The 19,993-nt window shown below is 37.7% G+C and overlaps 1 pseudogene; it reads left to right on the top strand.

Moving 5' to 3' along the window:
* Positions 1-19,301: 19,301 nt before the first annotated feature.
* LOC137759017 (EP300-interacting inhibitor of differentiation 1-like) lies at positions 19,302-19,904 on the top strand (annotated as a pseudogene).
* The last annotated feature ends 89 nt before the right edge of the window (positions 19,905-19,993 follow it).

Raw genomic sequence — 19,993 nt, forward strand, 5'->3', positions numbered from 1 at the left:
TTTAAAATTTCCTTTGTAATTTCTTATTTAACTCGTGGGTTACTTAGAAGCTTATCCCTTAATTTCCATATATACAAATATACTGTTGACCTGAAACAAATAGACTCCAGATATTTCTCCAGCAAAGATGGATTTATTCAGGATCAGCAGAAAATTGCAATTCAAGGTCTGCTACCATGGCGAGCCATATGCAAGTGCCCTAACAGCAAGGGAAGGAGAACCTTTTTTTGTTTTAACATCTTTATTGGAGTATAATTGCTTTACAATGTTGTGTTAGTTTCTGCTGTATAACAAAGTGAATCAGCTATACATATAAATATATCCCCATATCCCTTCCCTCTTGGCTCTCCCTCCCACCCTCCCTATCCCACCTCTCCAGGTGGTCACAAGTTGGGAGGGGTAGAGCAAACAGAATCCACAGCTTTTCATCTGCTGAGTCCTAGTCAGGAAAGAAGTTTTTCTTCTTCCTGTTGGGCTCTGCTATCATGGAAGGGCATGAGAGCTCCCCCTTTTTGTCTCACAGCTCTATTTAATTGAGTTTTCTGTTTACTAATTTTTCATAATACATATAAATGGATTTTCTAGTTTTGTTTATTTGTCAATTAATTTCTAGTGTAATACTAGAAGAATATTGAAATCTGTCTGATTTCAAGGCTCTGAAATATGTCAAGACTTGCTTTATGGAACAGCATGTGATCAATTTTGGCAACTGTTGGGTGTGCACTTGAAGAGAATGTGTATTTTGTGGTAGTTGGTTACAATTTTCTACTTATGTCCACTAGGTCAAGTTGCTACGCTAGTTGTTCAAATCCTCCATATCCTTACTGGTATTTTTGTTACTGTAGTCTAAAGTTACTAAGACATGTGTGCAAAAATGTCACATTATGTTGTGAATTTGTCTATTTCCACATTTAGTTCTTTCAAGTTTCCCTTTATATAAGGCCACATTGTTAGATACATATAATTTTTTTAATTTTAAAAAATTTTTTATTTTTTTACAGTAGGTCCTTATTGTTTATTTTAAATATAGCAGTGTGTACATGTCAATCACAAACTCCCAATCTATCCCACCCCCCCACTCTTCCCCCCATAACCATAAGTTCATTTTCTAAGTCTGTGAGTCTGTTTCTGTTTTGTAAATAAGTTCATTTGGATCATTTTTTTAGATTCCGCATACAAGCAATATCATATGATATTTATTTTTCTCTGTCTGACTTACTTCTCTTGATATGATAATCTCCAGGTCCATCCATGTTGCTGCAAATGGCAGTATTTCATTCTTTTTTTGGTTGAGTAGTATTCCATTGTATATATGTACCACATCTTCCTTATACACTCATCTGTTGATGGACATTTAGGTTGCTTCCATGTCTTGGTTATTGTAAACAGAGGTGCAATAAACATTAGGGTGCATGTATCATTTCGAACCATGTTTTTTTTCCAGATATATGTCCTGGAATGGGATTGCTGGATCATACCGTAGCTCTATTTTTACATTTTTAAGGAACCACCATCCTGTTCTCCATAGTGACTGTACCAATTTACATTCCCACCAACAGTGAAGGAGGGTTCTCTTTTCTCTACAGCCTCTCCAGCATTTATCATTTGTAGATTTTCTGATGATGGCCATTCTGACTGTTGTGAAGTGATACCTCATTGTAGTTTTGATTTGCATTTCTCTAATAATTAGCAATGTTGAGCATCTTTTCTTGTGCCTCTTGGCCATCTGCATGTCTTCTTTGGAGAAATGTTGATTTAGGTCTTCTGCCCATTTTTTGATTGGGTTATTTGTTTTTTGGATATTGAGCTGCATGAGCGGTTTGTAAATTTTGGAGACTAATCTCTTGTCCATAGCATCATTTGCCAATATTTTCTCCCATTCTGTGGGCTGTTTTCTCATTTTGTTGTGGCTTCCTTTGCTTGCAAAAGCTTTTGAATTAAATTCTGTCCCATTTGTTTATTTTTGTTTTTATTTCCATTACTCTGGGAGACAGAACGAAAAAGATGTTGCTGTGATTTATGTCAAAGAGTGTTCTGCTTATGTTTTCTTCTGAGTTTTATAGTATCCGTCTTACATTTAGGTCCTTAATCCGTTTTGAGTTTATTTTTACGTATGGTGTTAAAAGAAGCTCGTTTCATTTTCTTACATATACCTGTCCAGTTTTCCCTCACCATTTATTGAAGAGACTGTCTTTTCTCCATTGTGTAGTCTTGCCTCTCTTGTCATAGATTAATTGACCATAGGTGCGTGGGTTTATTTTTGGACTTTCTATCCTGTTCCATTGATCTATATTACTGTTTTTCTGCCAGTACCATACTTTTTTGATGACTACAGCTTTGTAGTGTAGTCTGAAGTCAGGGAGTCTGATTCTTCCAGCTCCGTTTTTCTTTCTCAAGACTGTTTTGGCTATTCAGTGTCTTTTGTGTCTCCATACAAATTTTAAGATTTTTTGATCTGTGAAAAATGCCATTGGTAACTTGATAGGGATTGCATTGAATCTGTAGATTGCCTTGGGTAGTATAGTCATTTTAACAATATTGATTCTTCCAATCCAAGAACATGGTATATCTTTCCATCTGTGTCCTCTTTGATTTCTTTCATCAGCATCATATAGTTTTCAGAGTACAGGTCTTTTGTCTCCTTAGGTACGTTTATCCCTAGGTATTTTATTCTTTGATGCAATGGTAAATGGGATTGTTTCTTTCATTTCTCTTTCTGATCTTTTATTGTGTATGGAAGTGCAACAGATTTCTGTGTATTAATTTTGTTTCCTGCAACTTTACCAAATTTATTGATGAGCTCTCGTAGTTTTCTGGTAGCATCTTTAGGATTCTCTATGTATAGTACCATGTCATCTGCAAACAGTGACAGTTTTACTTCTTCTTTTCCAATTTGGATTCCTTTTATTTCTTTTTTTTTCTCTAATTGGCTGGGCTAGGACTTCCAAAACTATGTTGAGTATAAGTGGTGAGAGTGGACATTCTTGTCTTATTCCTGATCTTAGAGGGAATGCTTTCAGCTTTTTACCATTGAGTATGAGGTTAGATGTAGGTTTGTCATATATGGCTTTATTATATTGAGGTAGGTTCCCTCTATGCCCACTTTCTGGAGAGTTTTATCGTAAACAGGTGTTGAATTTTGTCAAAAGATTTTTCTGCATCCATTGAGATGATCATATGGTTTTTATTCTTCAATTTGTTGATGTGGTGTATCACACTGACTGATTTGCAGATATTGAAGAATCCTTGCATCCCAGGGATAAATCCCACTTGATCATGGTGTATGATCCTTTTAATGTATTATTGGATTCGGATTGCTAGTATTTTGTTGAGGCTTTCTGCAACTATGTTCACCAGTGACATTGGCCTATAATTTTCTTTTTTTGTGATATCTTTGTCTGGTTTTGATATCAGGGTGATGTGGCCTCATAAAATGAGTTTGGGAGTGTTCCCTCCTCTGCAATTTTTTGGAATAGTTTCAGAAGTATAGGTATTACCTTTTCTCTAAATGTTTGAGAGACTTTGCCTGTGAAGCCATCTGATCCTGGACTTTTGTTTTTTGGGAGATTTTAAATCACAGTTTCAATTTCAGTACTTATGATTGGTCTATTCATATTTTCTATTTCTTCCTGGTTCAGACTTGGGAGATTGTACCTTTCTAAGAATGTGTCCATTTCTTCCAGTTTGTCCATTTTATTGGCATATAGTTGCTTGGGGTACATATGAATTTTAAATTATTTTACCTTTCTGGTTGAATGACCCTTTTATGAAATATCCCACTATATCTCTAGTTTTGCTTTTTACTTTAATGTCTGTTTTGCCTGACATTAACATAGTTTCATCAACATTTTTTTACATTGTTGGCATAGTATGTATTTGTCCATTCTTTTGCTCTATACTGTTAATACCCTTAATTTTAAGAGAATATTTTGTGTACAGTTTATGCTTTTTAAAAAATTGAGCCTGACAATTTTCATCATTTTTTGACATATTTAGTCCACTTACATTTAGTATGATGTCTGTGATAGTTTTCTAGGGCTGCCATAACAGAGTACCACAGAGTGGGTGGCTTAAACAACAGAAATGTATTTTCTCACAGTTCTGAAGACTAGAAGTCCAAGATCAAAATGTCAGCAGGTTTGATTTCTTCTGAGGCCTCTCTCCTTGGCTTGCAGATGGCTGCCTTCTCACTATGTTTTTCCCTCTGTGTGTTTTTGCCCCTTATGTCTCTTTTGTGTGTCTAAATTTCCTCTTTTTAATAAGGACACCACTCAGATTGGATTAGGACTTGCCCTAATAGCATCATTTTAACTTAATCACATTTATTAGGCTCTATCTCCAAATATAGTCACATTCTGAGGTACTTGGGCATTAGAGCTTCAATGTATGAATATAGGGGGGATACAATTCAGCCCCTAACAATATCTGATATATTTCAGTTTAAACTCATAATCTTACTATTTGGTTTTTCACTTGTCCCACTTGTACTAATTTCTCCTTGCCTTATTATTATTGTTATTATTATTATTAATTAGGTAATATTTTTCAATCTTTTCTTTTTCTCTAATAACTTGTTAGTTATCCTTATTTTTATTCTTCTTTTAGTAGTTACCTAGAAATTACAGCTGGCATACTTGATTACTAGTGTCTAATCCAAATAAATAAGTATTTTTGCTACTTCCTGCTTAACATGAGGACCTCAGAACACTTTACCCATTATTTTTTGTAAAAGGCAACTCTTACTCTTCTTACTGCACTTCTTAATGTAATCTGTCTTTTTTGATGGATGCTGTTAAATTTTTTCTTTTTGTTTTGATTATCCACAGTTTACACTATGAATTTCTTTTTATTCACCTTGCTTTTGACTAATAGAGCTTCTATGACTTGATGTTTTCCATAACTTTTGGAAATTTCTTTACCACTATTTTTTTCAAATATCGCTTCTGCCCTATTCTCTTTTTCCCCTCCGCTTTTGAGACTCCAGTTACATTTAAGTTAGACCTCACTGAGTCCATATATTTCTCATGCTCTTTCCCATATTTTATGTTCTTTTTCTGTGTTTCAGCCTTGATTTTTCTATTGACCTACTGCTCTCCTTACTTGTGTCTAACCTGCTCCTAAATCCATTTATTAAGTTCTTAGTTTAGTTTTTTTTTTTTTAATTTATTTATTTTTATGGCTGTGTTGGGTCTTCGTTTCTGTGCAAGGGCTTTGTCTAGTTGTGGCAAGCGGGGGCCACTCCTCATTGCGGTGCGCGGGCCTCTCACTATCGCGGCCTCTCTTGTTGCGGAGCACAGGCTCCAGACGCGCAGGCTCAGTAATTGTGGCTCACGGGCCTAGTTGCTCCGTGGCATGTGGGATCTTCCCAGACCAGGGCTCGAACCCGTGTCCCCTGCATTGGCAGGCAGATTCTCAACCACTGTGCCACCAGGGAAGCCCCTTAGTTTAGTTTTTGATTTTCTTTCATTCTAGAGTTTTATTTGAATGTTTTCATAGATTACAGCTGTCTGGTGAAATTATCCATCTTCTTTTCTTTTCTCTTGAATATAATAATAATAGTTATTTTAAAGTCTCTAAAAGGTAATGTCAATATATAGATCTCCTTTGAGTTTGTTTCTTTTTCTTCTCTCTTGATTTTTGGTCATTTTATCCTTGCCCTGGATTACCTCGTATTTTTCTTGAATGGATAACATTGTGAATTACAAATTATAGAGATAGTCTGAAGCTCTGGATGATAATCTTTTCCTTCTGTCATGCAGCTAAATTTTCAGCAGATTTTAATCTAGCCTATGACTGATCTGTAGGAAGCTGGGTCAGTATTTATGAGAATTTGTCTATTTCTGATTAATTATTATTCCTAGGATATAGTCTTTCTGTGGTCTTAGCTGGAAACCTGGGATGTTTTTGAGGGCTGTGAACTCCAATTTTTGTCTCCCAGATCTATGAGATTACTGAAAGTTCTGCTCAGCTTTCCAACCATTAGACACTCTGCTGTTTAAATCAACAAATTCCTTGAAAGAAAAAGCACCACAGAACATCCAACTCATCTCAAAATTCTTCCCTTCTAGCTGGGACCTCAGCCTCTCAAGTCATGGTTGCTTTGCTATTGTTATGATGCCTTCAAAAAATTTTGCTTTCTTGTATTTTATCCAACTTCTATAATTGTTCTCATTGTGAAAGTTGCTCTAATACAAATTACTCCACTATAGCTCGAAATTTTTTCTTCTTTATTTAATTTCTATTTTTAATTGTGTGAAACATTTGCCAAAACCCAAACTCTAAACAAAAGTACATTCAAAGATGGCTAGTTTCTATCTCTGTCTTCTCCAAAATTTCTTCCTTCCTCCTACAGGAAACATATTTTTATTAGTTTTTGGTTATCCATTCATTTTTGAATTTTGAAAATATAAACAAATGTATATATATACATATATATATAATTATCCTCCTTTCTTACACAAGAGATAGCATACTATGTACACTGTTTTGCACTCAACATTATATCCTGAAGATCAGCATAGCAGATAGAAATACTTTGTGTTGCTTTTTACAGTGTATAGTACTCCATCATGTGGCTATATTATAACTTGATCAGACCACCTTTAGTGAGCTTTCAATTTTTGTTATTATGAAAAAAATTTGGACATGTATGAAGTTAGAGAGAATAGTTTAATAAATGTCCATGTACCTATCACCTAGCTTTGACAATTATCAACTAATGGCCAATATTGTTTCATCTGCTCTCCCACCCACTTCTCCCTGCCTCCCTCATCTGTGGATTATTTGGAAACAAAAATTCAGGAATCATATAACTTCGTTATATGTAAATACATTAGTGTGTTTCTCTAAAAGATAAGGAAATAAAAAAAAATAATAGAATGAACATTTTAAAAGAATTTCTAACAGAGAAATATTGATATTGACATCTCATGGACATTTATGTCACAGTTACTGCTTTCTTCATAGTGTTTAAAGCTTGGGGGAGTAATTTGAATACCCTCAGACACTTGAAAAATTATTTTAGAAAATTACACTTACACATTAAAGTAAAGCAGAATACTTCTATTTATTCAAGGTAGTTTTCAAAATAAAAAAGAAGGTATCAGTTCAGACTTCCTAGTAATTTATTTGAGAAAAATGGGCATTTCAAAGACTACGTCTATAGCCTTTAGAATCTTTAAAGATAAGGAATAATTGCTATTAATAGACTTTTCTCGCTTCCCTACTGTGGGTCTTCAAGCCTCAAGCTATCTTGATTTAGGATGGATCAAGGAGAAAAACACTGAATTTGGATATGAGATTCAAGTTTGATTTTTAATGGACTGGATTTAGAATACTTAAATGAGCTTTAGTCTAACCACCCAACTCTTGAATATGCATGAGATATCATGAGAAAATGGGGATGAAAGAATTGATATGTCCTATTTAAAAGCAGTGGTTGTACAAAAATAAAGGCATTTCCTTGTTTGTACAAGATCAACTGGAGCCTGTTCAGTATAATGAATGGTAATATAGGAGATGTCACATGGCAATACAGTATATGTTTCCCAGTATGTAGACAGTAGGCTTGCAGTGATTCGTGGGAGGCTGAAATCATGGTGGATTGAGTTTGGGGGTAGTTTGAAAGGAGAAGATGTGCTCAAGCTCGATTTTGGAGAATTAGTAATGACCAAGGAAGACTAGAGGAAACAGACATAGTACAGTTATCCCCAGGTATACATGGGAGATTTACTCCAGGATCCCCCCTCCCCAGTGGATACCAAAACCTCTGCATGCTCAAGTCCTTTTTATAAATGGTTAAATTGCATATAACCTGTGCTCATCCTCCCATATACTGTAAATCATCATCATAATATTACTTAACTTAATACAATGTAGATGGTATATGAATAGTTGCCCGTGCATGGCAAATTCAAGTTTTGCTTGTTGGAACTTTCTGGAGTTTTTCTTTTCCTGAATACTTTCAATCTATGGTTGGTTGACTCTGTAGATTCAGAACCCAGAGATAGAGGGCTGACTGTAATCTCCAATGGGGAAAAATGGTTTGAGCAAAAGTGTGGACATTGAAAAACATCAGATGTATAAGGAGGATAAGAGGAAAAGGCTGAAAAGGGAGAAGAGTGGTAAATGCTCTAAGTCATGTCCTCAGCAGCCAATGTGCTGAAAACCAATTTGCCAGAACCCAATTCCATTCTCTGTTCTCTGGTCTTCCTGCCTCTCCCTCTAAGCATCCCCCTCAGTGTGTTCCTTGCCTCCAGCTGAAAGAGCTGGAAGCAAGAGCAGACAAAGGGGTACATAAAAAAAAAACCTATAACAAAGACACTGTTTTATGATGGTCTCATCTTATCAATAAATAACCAATGCTGTGGCTGGACCAGCCCTTGTGGTTCCTATTATGATTGCAACATACCCTTCAGCAATAGCCATCAGGAAACTTTGAAAAAATAGAGGTTGATTACATACACAACACACCTGGGACCACACAGAGAGGCAGCAAGTAGAGAAAGAGAAAGAGAGAGAGTGGGCCTGGGGTCCTGCTTTTACAGGGGTCAAGGGTGGGGGCCTAGGACTTTAGGGAATCACTCTTTATTAGTTAATTTAAACATAAGGCTGTGAATTTAAATCACAGGAAGAGAAAAAAACAAGCAGCCCAAATGGCCAATTATTGAAATCAACCAGGATGTCTAAAACAAAGGAGCCTCAGTGGGGAGAGGCAGCCGGGCTCTGGCTCTTTGTCTGGCAACATGGCTGGCCATGTGTTCATTCCACATAGTCTTCTTTGAAGTGGATGCCTTCAAAGAAGTGGCAATCAAAGCTTAAGTCAGGTACTTGCATTATTAAAAAAAACCCAAAACACAAACAAACAAACAAACATACAAACAAAAAAGCCACTGTCAGAGCTTATACTACAGACACCTAAAAATACAAGGATTTAGAAGAAACAAGTTTGGTGACTTAGCCATTTGGCAGGTAAAATGCCACCATATTGGTCAGTGAGAAAATTAATTAATTCTATAGGACATAAAGCCAAAAAGAGAGAAACCATAAAATTTATCATTCAACATGAGACACTCTTGAGAGTGACAGGGAGTGCTATCCATGATTACGCTGGGACAACAGGCATAATAACAAGACCACAGGATTGTCCACAGCAAACTGTGAAGGGCACTGAGCTTAGATAAACATCTAACAGGGTTTGGGAAGACACCCAGCTCCCATGCCACCATCTGACTCTCTCAAAGATGGGTGCTTTTCTTTCCCTCCCACTAGGAGGGACAGAATTGTATTCAGTTCCCACCTTTGATTCAAGTGCAACATCTCACCCAGTGCTCTGCATACCATAGGCCTCCGGTAGATGCAGGCTGACTTCACAGGGCAGGAAAAGGACAGGTGTGGATGGTGTAGTGCAGGGAGAGCCAACTGGGGCAGTCACAGGTAAAGACCCCATGTGGGCCTGGGAGGTCACTGGGGAACCATTGAAATGTGTCTGTGGTGGGGGATAGAGCACCAAGAAACTTGCCCCCATTCCTGTGCCCTGGCTGCCCTGTGCCCCTCCCATGACCAGGTTTCCCCACACTGTCCCACTGGCCATTCTTCTGGTCCTGTCCCCAAGCTCCCTGTTTGGATTTCTTTAATTATAAACTTGGGAGCTTCTGCTCCAGGGCTGGAGTTTGTGGGCTCCCCTGGGACTTCACAGCTTTACCTTCCTCACTCAGGTTCAGTGTTAAGCACCTGCATGGGCAGCGGGAGACAGTTCTGCAACCCAGGCTGGGAGGCAGCCCATGGAAGGGGGACGGGCATCAGGGGGTGGGCTCAGATACACGAATCCTGGCTCTGTCCCCATCTGCCCACCACCGTCTCCTTGACTAAATTCACTTTCTCCACACCCCTTTTGCTGAGAGGAGGTTGTCTGTCTGAGGCCCATTGTCTGAGCTAGAGAGTCACAGGGAGGCTGAGGGTGACGTGGACACCCACAGCTGGACTGAGAGGTTGGTGGGAGCTGAGGAAGGAGGTCAGAGCCGGGGGGCTCCTCCCTGACCCCGCTGATCCAGTAAGTGCAAACAAAGAAAGGAGGATGAAATGATTTTGAGGCTGGAATCTCCTTCACAGGGTATTTGCTGAGTTTGTTTTCTTCCAGGGAACCCACCTTTAGGTGAGGGTCTTTACCTGTTACCCGCCTCTCTCCTTTTTGCAGTTCCTATTACTGATTGCTGGTCATTTCGCATTTCTGTTTATCAGCATTTTCTCTTCCTGTTATTTTCTGCCTCTATTAGTTTTTATTTTCTTTTGGGGGGATGAGGGGGTGGGCATATATCTTCTACTGTTATGCCTCTTCTCACTCTTTCTTCCAGTCTTCTTCCTTTGATCTACTTCTCCCTTTTTCTTAACTTAGTGTCTCACTGAACTTTTTCTTTTCTCTTTCCCTCTGTCTGGATTGGGGGGGCCACAGTGATGGGTTGAAGAGTTTTCTAAAGCAGGAAGACAAAGGATGAGTGGAGAGAGATGCAGGTAAAGAGGCAGGGAGGAGAGGGGATGTAGAGTAGCTTTTTCCCCAAAAGGTGACTTGTTTTATGGTGTCATTTCTAGGAAGAAAAATGAACTCGCTAACTAAACACCCAGAGAAAGGAATGACGTTACAGTGCAAGAAATGAGCATGTGAGATGCCAGAATAATTTCTTGAATTGTTTTGCATAATACAATTAATCATTCAACAAATATGTGCTGAGAACAAAATATATGCCAGGCACTGTCCTAAGAGCCTGAGATCCCACCATGTGCAAAAGTGGTATCAGTGAATATAGGTTTTAGTTGAGAAATTAGGAGTATAACAAAATTCATGTGAATTAAATGTAGCATGCCCAAGGGTGTTCAGTGCAATGCGAAACATAAGGCAGGTTAGGAATGAGAAGGAAAAAAGGATTTCAATTCTAAATAGATGTGGAGGAAGGCCTGGCTAACAAGGTGAGGAGCAGGTACGGGAACAAGGTGGAATATGTCTGGGGAGAGCCTTATATGAGGAGGTAAGAGCAAGCCTTGCCTCCGCCTGCTCTGTTGGAGGAACGGAAGGGAGGCCAGTGAGACTTGAGTGGAGGAAATTCCAGGGAGAGCAGAACATACATCCTTTTGCCTATGGATGTTCCAGCAACATCTGTTGAAAAGGCTATCCTTTCTCTGAGAAATTGAATTGCTTTGCCCCTTTGTCATTGTAGTATACAGAAGTAGAAATATAATGTTGCACGTGAAACATATACTGCTATAAACCAACGTTACCTCAAAAAAAATAAATAAATAAAGGCAAGCAGCAAAAAGGATAGCAACAACAATGACAAAAAAATTAGTTGGGGAGAAAATATTTGCAAGCCACATATTTGACAAAGGACTTGTAGCTGGACTAAATAAAGAACTTATCAAAACTTAATATTTTAAAAAGTTGTCCACATTAACAGAATTAAGGGGGGAAATCACATGATCATCTCAATTGATGCAGAAACAGTATTTGACAAAATTTAGTACCCTTTCATGATAAAAGCATTCAACAGACTAGGAATAAAAGTAGACAGGTGAATGGTTAAACAAACTGTGGTACATTTATACCATGGAATATTACTCAGCAATTAAAAAAAAAGAAATACTATTGATATAACTGGACTGGATCCCAAGGCAATTATGCAGAGTAAAAAAGCCAGTCTCTAGAGGCTACATATTGTCTTATTCCTTTTATGTAGCATTCTTGAAGCAACACAATTGGAGACAGAGAATAGATTAGTGGTTGTCAGGGGTTAGGGATGGGAGACAGGAGAAATTAGAGGGGTTGTATGTGGCTATAAAAGAGTAGCACAAGGGAGTCTTGTGGTGATGGAACAGTTCTGTGTCTTGATTGTGACACTTGCATGAAACTACACATGTGATAAAATTGCTATATATCAGGTCCTGGGGCAGGAAGGGGCAGCAGTGCAGCTGTTACCTGTCACTGGGGGTCAACTGTGGCCCGGTGCCACCTCTTAGATCCTCCCCCGTCCCCTTAAAAAAAATAAGAAGTAGTGAGTCAAACAAAGAATCATGCCTCTTGAGAACTAGGTAAATTTAAATCTTGGGTAGCCTAATAGACAATGTTCAATCATGACATTGAAAAAACATGCAGTTTTGGTGTGCTGTGTTTTCATTTTTATTTGTCTCTAAGTGTTCTGCAGTTTCCCTTGTGATTTCTTCATTGATCCATTGGTTGTTTAAGATTGTATTGTTTAATTTCCACAAATTAGTGAATTAAAGTTTTACTTCTGTTATTGAAAAAAAAAAGAATAATGATGTACATATTAAATTAATGCAAATTATGTAAGTTTAAATAGTGAGCTGATTCCAGTGTAAATAAAGAATGAGAAAATGAATGTGCTGGGAAAAGAAATATTGCTATATAGAGATATGGAGAAATCTGAATAAACTCTATGGGTTGTACCAACATCAATTTCCAGTTTTGTTACTGTCCTATACTTATACAAGATGTCATCATTGGGGAGAGCAGGTGAAAGGTACATGAGACCTCCAAGTACATGTCTTTGCAACTTTATGTGAATCTATAATTATTTCAAAATATTTTCTTTCTTCCTTCCTTTCTTTCTCTCTTTCTTTGAGCCCAGATTCCAAACTAACATTCTAAGAAGTTAATGCTCTGATGTGCAGATAGTAAGAGCCCTGCTAATGTCAGGGGCTGTGGTTAGTTCATGATTCCGTGTGGTTTTATTTTATTTTATTTTTATTTTTATTTTTTTTCACACACACACACTGTATTTTATTTTTACAAGAGATAAATAGACTGACACCAAGCATTGTACATGGATGACCACAACAAAAGCAACAATGATTGCAATTACCAAACATGAAACACACTCATACTATGTCATAATATTGACATTCAGTCCAGTAATCCTCCACTGTAACAGCTCCTTTACTTTGCAGTGAAAATTGATTTGTATATTCTTTGCCTCTGAGTCCTTGTGGGATTTTTTTTTTTTTAATTCAGACAGAAAGTCACAAAAATTATACTCATCCTCATCAGTTCACTCAGTCCCATGTAATTAATTTTTTTTTTCATCTTGATCTTTTGTTAGCACTTTTATGAGTTCATCAGTTTTTCATTAGAGTTCTGAAAATGCTTATTCATTCAGTTCAGCAGTACAGTCAGTTACCAGAAACCTGTACTTGTCAGAGTCTTTTCCATGAATTTCTTGAAGATGAAACCCTTTTATAGGAACATATTTGCAAAATCATCAGAGTACACCCAGAACTGTCTGTAAATGACAAAAGACTTAAAAATGACCACGGTTAAAGATTTAATGAAAGTTCATAATAATGCAGTTGACAAGAGAATTAGTTATTTCTCAGATATACATTTTAAAGTAATAACTAGGATTATTACTTATAACATTATACCAGAACATATAAGATTTTTAGAAATTTCATGTAATGTCTGAAACATTTATATTAACATATTTCCATACATATTTCCATACAAATACAAATCTAAGATTTTTAGAAATTTCATGTAATGTCTGAAACATTTATATTAACATATTTCCATACATATTTCCATACAAATACAAATATAAGATTTTTAGAAATTTCATGTAATGTCTGAAACATTTATATTAACATATTTCCATACAAATAACCCAATGAAAGTTTAGTATTAGTTGTTTTGTTTGTTTTTTTATACTGCAGGTTCTTATTAGGCATCAATTTTATACACATCAGTGTATACATGTCAATCCCAATCGCCCAATTCAGCACACCACCATCCCCACCTCACTGCAGTTTTCCCCCCTTGGTGTCCATATGTCCATTCTCTACATCTGTGTCTCAACTTCTGCCCTGCAAACTGGCTCATCTGTACCATTTTTCTAGGTTCCACATACATGCATTAATATACGATATTTGTTTTTCTCTTTCTGACTTACTTCACTCTGTATGACAGTCTCTAGATCCATCCACGTCTCAACAAATGACTCAATTTCGTTCCTTTTTATGGCTGAGTAATATTCCATTGTATATATGTACCACAACTTCTTTATCCATTCGTCTGCTGATGGGCATTTAGGTTGCTACCATGACCTGGCTATTGTAAATAGTGCTGCAATGAACATTCGGGTGTATGTGTCTTTTTGAATTATGGTTTTCTCTGGGTATATGCCCAGTAGTGGGATTGCTGGGTCATATGGTAATTCTATTTTTAGTTTTTTAAGGAACCTCCATATTGTTCTCCATAGTGGCTGTATCAATTTACATTGCCACCAACAGTGCAAGAGGGTTCCCTTTTCTCCACACCCTCTCCAGCATTTGTTGTTTGTAGATTTTCTGATGATGCCCATTCTAACAGGAGTGAGGTGATACCTCATTGTAGTTTTGATTTGCATTTCTCTAATAATTAGTGATGTTGAGCATCTTTTCATGTGCTTCATGGCCGTCTGTATTTCTTCTTTGGAGAAATGTCTATTTAGGTCTTCTGCCCATTTTTGGATGGGGTTGTTTGTTTCTTTAATATTGAGCTGCATGAGCTGTTTATATATTTTGGAGATTAATCCTTTGTCCGTTGATTCATTTGCAAATATTTTCTCCCATTCTGAGGGTTGTCTTTTCGTCTTGTTTATGGTTTCCTTTGCTGTGCAAAAGCTTTGAAGTTTCATTAGGTCCCACTTGTTTATTTTTGTTTTTATTTCCATTACTCTAGGAGGTGGATCAAAAAAGATCTTGCTGTGATTTATGTCAAAGAGTGTTCTTCCTATGTTTTCCTCTAAGAGTTTTATAGTGTCCAGTCTTATATTTAGGTCTCTAATCCATTTTGAGTTTATTTTTGTGTATGGTGTTAGGGAGTATTCTAATTTCATTCTTTTACATGTAGCTGTCCAGTTTTCCCAGCACCACTTATTGAAGAGACTGTCTTTTCTCCATTGTATATCTTTGCCTCCTTTGTCATAGATTAGTTGACCATAGGTGCGTGGGTTAATCTCTGGGCTTTCTATCTTGTTCCATTGATCTATGTTTCTGTTTTTGTGCCAGTACCATATTGTCTTGATTACTGTAGCTTTGTAGTATAGTCTGAAGTCAGGGAGTCTGATTCCTCCAGCTCCATTTTTTTGCCTCAAGACTGCTTTGGCTATTCGGGGTCTTTTGTGTCTCCATACAAATTTTAAGATGATTTGTTCTAGCTCCGTAAAAAATGCCATTGGTAATTTGATAGGGATTGCATTGAATCTGTAGATTGCTTTGGGTAGTATACTCATTTTCACAATGTTGATTCTTCCAATCCAAGAACATGGTATATCTCTCCATCTGTTGGTATCATCTTTAATTTCTTTCATCAGTGTCTTATAGTTTTCTGCATACAGGTGTTTTGTCTCCCTAGGTAGGTTTATTCCTAGGTATTTTATTCTTTTTGTTGCAATGGTAAATGGGAGTGTTTCCATAATTTCTCTTTCAGATTTTTCATCATTAGTGTATAGGAATGCAAGAGATTTCTGTGCATTAATTTTGTATCCTGCAACTTTACCATATTCATTAATTAGCTCTAGCAGTTTTCTGGTGGCAGTTTTAGGATTCTCTATGTATAATATCATGTCATCCGCAAACAGTGACAGTTTTACTTCTTCTTTTCCAATTTGTATTCCTTTTATTTCTTTTTCTTCTCTGATTGCCATGGCTAGGACTTCCAGAACTATGTTGAATAATAGTGGTGAGAGTGGACATCCTTGTCTCGTTCCTGATCTTAGAGGAAATGCTTTCAGTTTTTCACCATTGAGAATGATGTTTGCTGTGTGTTTGTCATATATGGCCTTTATTATGTTGAGGTAGGTTCCCTCTATGCCCACTTTCTGGAGAGTTTTTATCAGAAATGGGTGTTGAATTTTGTCAAAAGCTTTTTCTGCATCTATTGAGATGATCATATGGTTTTTATTCTTCAATTTGTTAATATGGTGTATCACATTGATTGATTTGCGTATATTGAAGAATCCTTGCATCCCTGGGATAAATCCCACTTGATCGTGGTGTATGATCCTTTTAATGTGTTGTTGGATTCTGTTTGCTAGTATTTTGTTGAGGATTTTTGCATCTATATTCATCAGTGATATTGGTCTGTAATTTTCTTTTTTTGTAGTGTCTTTGTCTGGTTTTGGTATCAGGGTGATGGTGGCCTCATAGAATGAGTTTGGGAGTGTTCCTTCCTCTGCAATTTTTTGGAAGAGTTTGAGAAGGATGGGTGTTAGCTCTTCTCTAAATGTTTGATAGAATTCACCTGTGAAGCCATCTGGTCCTGGACTTTTGTTTGTTGGAAGATTTTTAATCACAGTTTCAATTTCATTGCTTGTGATTGGTCTGTTCATATTTTCTGTTTCTTCCTGATTCAGTCTTGGAAGGTTATACCTTTCTAAGAATTTGTCCATTTCTTCCAGGTTGTCCATTTTATTGGCATAAAGTTGCTTGTAGTAGTCTCTTAGGATGCTTTGTATTTCTGCGGTGTCTGTTGTAACTTCTCCTTTTTCATTTCTAATTTTATTGATTTGAGTCCTCTCCCTCTTTTTCTTGATGAGTCTGGCTAATGGCTTATCAATTTTGTTTATCTTCTCAAAGAACCAACTTTTAGTTTTATTGATCTTTGCTATTGTTTTCTATGTTTCTATTTCATTTATTTCTGCTCTGATCTTTATGATTTCTTTCCTTCTGCTAAGTTTGGGTTTTGTTTGTTCTTCTTTCTCTAGTTTCTTTAGGTGTAAGGTTAGATTATTTACTTGAGATTTTTCTTGTTTCTTTAGGTAGGCTTGTATAGCTATAAACTTCCCTCTTAGAACCGCTTTTGCTGCATCCCATAGGTTTTGGGTTGTCGTGTTTTCATTGTCATTTGTCTCTAGGTATTTTTTTATTTCCTCTTTGATTTCTTCAGTGATCTCTTGGTTATTTAGTAACGTATTGTTTAGCCTCCATGTGTTTGTCTTTTTTACGTTTTTTTCCCTGTAATTCATTTCTAATCTCATCGCGTTGTGGTCAGAAAAGATGCTTGATATGATTTCAATTTTCTTAAATTTACTGAGGCTTGATTTGTGACCCAAGATGTGATCTATCCTGGAGAATGTTCCGTGCGCACTTGAGAAGAACGTGTAATCTGCTGTTTTTGGATGGAATGTCCTATATATAACAATTAAATCTATGTGGTCTATTGTGTCATTTAAAGCTTCTGTTTCCTTATTTATTTTCATTTTGGATGATCTGTCCATTGGTGTAAGTGAAGTGTTAAAGTCCCCCACTATTATTGTGTTACTGTCGATTTCCTCTTTTATAGCTGCTAGCAGTTGCCTTATGTATTGAGGTGCTCCTATGTTGGGTGCATATATATTTATAATTGTTATATCTTCTTCTTGGATTGATCCCTGGATCATTATGTAGTGTCCTTCCTTGTCTCTTGTAACATTCTTTATTTTAAAGTCTATTTTATCTGATATGAGTATAGCTACTCCAGCTTTCTTTTGATTTCCATTTGCATGGAATATCTTTTTCCATCCCCTCACTTTCAGTCTGTATGTGTCCCTAGGTCTAAAGTGGGTCTCTTGTAGACAGCATATATATGGGTCTTGTTTTTGTATCCATTCAGCCAGTCTATGTCTTTTGGTTGGGGCATTTAATCCATTCACGTTCAAGGTAATTATCGATATGTATGTTCCTATGACCATTTTCTTAATTGTTTTGGGTTTGTTTTTGTAGGTCCTTTTCTTCTCTTGTGTTTCCCACTTAGAGAAGTTCCTTTAGCATTTGTTGTAGAGCTGGTTTGGTGGTGCTGAATTCTCTTAGCTTTTGCTTGTCTGTAAAGCTTTTGATTTCTCCATCAAATCTAAATGAGATCCTTGCCGGGTAGAGTAATCTTGGTTGTAGGTTCTTCCCTTTCATCACTTTAAGTATATCATGCCACTCCCTTCTGGCTTGCAGAGTTTCTGCTGAGAAATCAGCTGTTAACCTTATGGGAGTTCCCTTGTATGTTATTTGTCGTTTTTCCCTTGCTGCTTTCAATAATTTTTCTTTGTCTTTAATTTTTGCCACTTTGATTACTATGTGTCTCGGCATGTTTCTCCTTGGGTTTATTCTGTATGGGACTCTCTGCGCTTCCTGGACTTGGGTGGCTATTTCCTTTCCCATGTTAGCGAAGTTTTCGACTATAATCTCTTCAAATATTTTCTCTGGTCCTTTCTCTCTCTCTTCTCCTTCTGGGACCCCTATAATGCGAATGTTGTTGCGTTTAATGTTGTCCCAGAGGTCTCTTAGGCTGTCTTCATTTCTTTTCATTCTTTTATCTTTAGTCTGTTCCGCAGCAGTGAATTCCACCATTCTGTCTTCCAGGTCACTTATCCGTTCTTCTGCCTCAGTTATTCTGCTATTGATTCCTTCTAGTGTAGTTTTCATTTCAGTTATTGTATTGGTCATCTCTTTTTGTTTGTTCTTTAATTCTTCTAGGTCTTTGTTAATCATTTCTTGCATCTTCTCAATCTTTGCCTCCATTCTTATTCCGAGGTCCTGGATCATCTTCACTATCATTATTCTGAATTCTTTTTCTGGAAGGTTGCCTATCTCCACTTCATTTAGTTGTTTTTCTGGGGTTTTTTCTTGTTCCTTCATCCGGTACATAGCCCTCTGCCTTTTCATCTTCTCTATCTTTCTGTAACTGTGGTTTTTGGTCCACAGGCTGCAGGATTGTAGTTTTTCTTGCTTCTGTTGTCTGCCCTCTGGTGGTTGAGGCTATCTAAGAGGCTTGATCTCCGTGTGGTTTTAGAGACACATTTTCTAATCCACACTGAGGACCTCACTGTGGAGCAGTGGAAGGGCCTGTTAATAAAATGACTGAGTGGAAGGTCGTGTTATTAAAACACGAAATACTCAGCTAAGGCCAATCTCTGCAGGCCCATGAAGCCTGAAAGACACACACATTGGTTGAAAAGCAGACAGCTATACAAAGTTATAAAAATCACACCACAATCTTTACATTAAGATTTAACATAAGCACCAGGAATAAAGGCACCGAATGCAGCAGTAATCCCAGTGTATTCTACTCTAGTATTGCTTACCCTCTTCTCTTCGAATCTCCCATCCAAACTCAGAGCCCTAGGGACAGAAATCAGGCTACTTTTGTCTTCTAGAATTTGAGCCAAGCATGCAAATGAGGTTTTGGAAAATTTAATAACATAAAAATCTAAGTTTAAAAAACGTGATTCAAGGCGTAGCTCCGATCTTGCTAAAAACGCCTTTTGGGAGGTTGAGCCGCTTGCACAATGTTGGGAATGAACGAGCCGTCCCAGCTCTATGAATAGAGCAATGACGTGCAGATGGACCAGATGCCTGGCAAGAGGGACCTTCCGCAGAGAGAGGTAGGCAGCGGGAGCCGGGAGCCATCCCCGAACCCCCGCACCGGAGCCCTGCCACAGCTCGACCAGGACGGCCCAACGGCGGAGGAGGCGGCCCAGCCAACGGCGGAGCCACAGGGGGACGGAGGCCTTGCTAACCGGCCCAGCTCTGGGGAGTAGCCAGGCCGGCTCGCCAGCCCTGGCTTCGAGAAGGTGGGGGAGGGGGGAGGGGGGTACGACGAGAAAGACTGGGAATTTGATGACTGAGAGGATGACTACGCCTATCCGGAAGAGGAGCAGCTGAGTGGTGCAGGCTACAGAGTTTCAGCAGCCCTTGAAGAAGCCAACGTGTTTCTGAGAACCTGCAGAGTAAGAGAAGCAGCTCTGGATGGTGGGTTTCAAATGCGTTATGAAAAGACCTCTTCTGATCAGTTGGCTTTTATGGAAAAGCTTTTTTCACTTATGGTTGTCAATCGTTTGACCGAAGAACTCGGCTGTGATTAGATTATTGATGTGATACAGAGTAGTTAAGTGATTTGGGAGAGACCCAGCGTTCCACTGTCTCTCGGATTCATTCCAAATAGGTCCGTGCCAATGGAAAACTTGATCTTAAAAAATTT

This window comes from Eschrichtius robustus, chromosome 2 (genome assembly GCF_028021215.1).
Source record: "Eschrichtius robustus isolate mEscRob2 chromosome 2, mEscRob2.pri, whole genome shotgun sequence".
Classification (NCBI taxonomy): Eukaryota; Metazoa; Chordata; class Mammalia; order Artiodactyla; family Eschrichtiidae; genus Eschrichtius; species Eschrichtius robustus.